At 49.0% G+C, this 3,326-nt stretch overlaps 1 protein-coding gene across 4 annotated transcripts in view; it reads left to right on the top strand.

The window, feature by feature from the left end:
- gabra2a (gamma-aminobutyric acid type A receptor subunit alpha2a) overlaps positions 1-3,326 on the top strand; it is a 90,033-nt gene that overhangs the window by 47,604 nt on the left and 39,103 nt on the right. The window lies entirely within an intron of this gene.

Raw genomic sequence — 3,326 nt, 5'->3', positions numbered from 1 at the left:
ACGAATATTGGGTGGAAGTGAGTTCCAGAGTTTGGGAGCAGAGCGGCTGAAGGCTCTGCACCCCATTGTGCTGAGACGGGCAGAGCGTACAGAGAGGTGGAGGGAGGATGAAGACATGAGTGAGCGAGAAGGAATAGAGATCTGAAGAAGATCTGATAGATAGGGGGGGGGGCAAGGTTATGGATGGTTTTGAATGTGTAAAGAAGTATTTTGAAATTGATTCTATGTTTAACAGGGAGCCAGTGGAGCTGTCGGAGGATGGGGGTGATGTGATGGAAGGAGGGGGTTTTCATACTGATCCGGGCTGCTGAATTCTGAACAAGTTGAAGTTTATGGAGAAATTTGAGATGGACGCCGAAAAGAAGTGAATTGCAGTTGTCGATGCGGGAGGTGACGAGGCTGTGAACAAGGATAGCAGTAGTGTGAGGGGTGAGAGAGGGACGGAAACGGTTGATGTTACGGAGGTGTAAATATGTGGACCGGGTAATGTTATTGATGTGAGAGTGGAAAGATAGTGAGCTGTCGAGGATGACACGCAACCTCTTGACCTGAGGGGAAGGAGATACAGTGGAGTTATCAATTGTGAGGAAAAAATTGTCAGCTTTGCATAGTGTGGATTTAGTACCGACGAGGAGGAGTTCTGTTTTGTTGCTGTTTAACTTGAGGAAGTTATGGGTGAACCAAGATTTGATTTCTGAGAGACAGTGAGAGAGGGAGGAGGGTGGGAGGGAGGCATCGGGTTTTCTGGAGAGGTAGAGCTGGGTGTCATCCGCGAAGCAGTGAAAGTGAATACCAAATTTGCGAAAAATATTGCCGAGCGGAAGAAGGTAGATAATGAAAAGGAGGGGACCGAGGACAGAACTCTGGGGAATACGAGAAGTGACGGGGAGGGATTGTGAAGTGAAGGAATTGAGTTGGATGAACTGAGAGCGGCCAGTGAGATATGAATGGAACCAACTTAGGGGGGGTGTGGGTGATGCCTAAGGTGGAGAGTCTATGAAGGAGGATGAAGTGCGAAATGGTGTCGAAAGCTGCACTCAGGTCAAGGAGAATGAGAATGGAGATTAAGCCAAAGTCTGCTGCCATGAAGAGATTTTTTGTGATTTTTATGAGAGCTGTTTCTGTACTGTGACAGGGACGGAAGCCGGACTGGAATTGTAAATAAAGACTATTACAGGTGAGGTGGGAATGGAGCTGAGAGGCAACAATTTTTTTCAAGAATTTTTGAGATGAAAGGAAGGTGAGAGATGGGGCGTCGGTTATTGAAGTCATTGGGATCTGAACCGGGTTTTTTCAGGATTGGGGTGACAGCTGCGATTTTGAAGGATTTGGGAAGAATTCCAGAGGACAGAGAGGAATGAATAATGGCTGAAATGAATGGAAGCAGAGAGGGCAAGCAAGATGTGACCACAACTGTGGGGAGGGGAACTAGCTGACAGGAGGAAGTCTTGGATTTGATGATGAGATCTGAGATTAATGAGGGATGGGGGAATTCAAAAGAGGATAACAGTTGGCAGGGGAAAGGGTGGTCAGAGGGGGGGAGTGATAGAGAGGAGCCCAAGTGCTGGTGGATTTTGTTGATTTTTTCAATGGAAAATAGGAGGAGAGCGTTGCAAGTGTCAGGAATAAAAGTGAGGTGGTAGGGAGACAGGGGGTTGAGTGATTCTGTTCCAGAGGGAGAAGAGAGTCTTCATATTTCCGGCGTTAGAACGGATGAGTCCAGAGTAGTATTGTGATTTTGCTTGTGAGATGGAGTCCTTGTCGGCGGATAGTTGAGCTGTGTAAATGTCCTTGTGAGCAGAGAGACCAGTTTTTCTGTAAAGTCTTTCAAGCTGACGGGTTTTGGATTTCATGGAACGGAAATAAGGGGTGAACCAGGGGGCAGACCGGGTAAAAAAGACAGAGCGGGACTTGACAGGAGCAAGCGTATTGAGGATATTGAGGAGACCAGAGTTATATCGGGAAGTCAAATCGTCGGGAGTGGAGTCTGTGTCCAGAGTCAAGGTGGCGATCCGTGAAGTGAGAGAATCGATGCTAATGTCTTTAATATTAGGGTAGGTGATGGTACGGGGTGATTTGGCGATTGAGAGTTGGAGGGTAATGTTAAGTGAAATGAGGAAGTGGTCCGTTATTGGAAGTTCATCAGCAGTACAGGTGGAGGGGGTAAGACCAGAGCAGCAAATCAGGTCCAAGGTGTGACCTTTGATGTGTGTGGGAAAGTCTACAACTGACGAAAACCAAAACTGTCAAGTGAAGAGGTGAGGTCAACGGTAAGAGGAAGGGCTGGATTGTCCATGTGTGTATTAAAATCTCCCAGAATGATTATATTTGGAGATAAAAAGGAAAGATGGGTGAGGACAGCAGACAGTTCGTTTAAAAAGTCACTATGAGGTTTGGGGGAGCGGTAGACTGTTGCAATTATCTTGGGAGTGGGTCCAGATATTTGGCAGGCAAGGCATTCAAACGAGGAAAGTGGAGGAAGAGAGACTGGAACTACTTTCCACTTTTCGCGATATAATATCGCGAGACCACCTCCGCGACCGGAGCCACGGGGCTTGGACATGTAAACAAATCCCGGGGGAGTTGAGTCGTTGAGTTGGGAAAAGTCGCCAGGGGTTTGCCAGGTCTCGTTCAAACAAAGAATATCGAACTTACGGTCAGCGATGATATCTTAGCGAACGGATGTTAAGGAGCCCGAAGTTGACGCCGGCAGTGTCGCTGTTTCGAGGACCGTTAGCCGACCTAGCCAGGCCGGCTAACACCCGATGGTCGACAGATTGGCCGGCGTTTCTGGGTGGGCGACGGGAGGATGACCACAAGGAGGTGATGCTGTTTGATCGGTTGAGGCAGAAGCCCCGACGAGACCCACGGTGGATGTATTTCCGGGGAGGAAAACGAGCAATGTCCGGGAGCAGGTGTAGAGCAGGAGGAGGGCTCAGCCATTGGAAGCGGAGCCTGAATACTGGAGCAGACCCTCGACAGGTCGATGGAAGAGCAACATGACGGTCCACAACAGTAGAACCCAGACACAGGCCCTGCCGACCCCGATCACGGGGCACAACGGAGCGGAGATGGCGCGGGGCCTGGTCCGAGAGCAGGGCAGGTAGGATGCTGAGACGCCGGGACGAAAACTGTCGAAAATGGTTGAGGGTATGAAGCAATAGTGGATTGGGGGCTGGGGTGGAATGATTATCGTATGAAGACAGTAATACCGTGCGAGAACAGTAAAACAGTCGAGCATAAAAACATTGTAAAAACACAAAAGTTTGAGGGAGAGCAGCGGCAGCCAAGCGCGGCAGCGTTCACTTGATACCGTATATATATAT

This window comes from Hippocampus comes, unplaced genomic scaffold (assembly GCF_001891065.2).
Source record: "Hippocampus comes isolate QL1 unplaced genomic scaffold, H_comes_QL1_v1.1 scaffold254, whole genome shotgun sequence".
NCBI classification, from domain to species: domain Eukaryota; kingdom Metazoa; phylum Chordata; class Actinopteri; order Syngnathiformes; family Syngnathidae; genus Hippocampus; species Hippocampus comes.
Note: the sequence above shows the minus strand (reverse complement) of the source record. Positions and strands in the feature narration are given on the sequence as shown.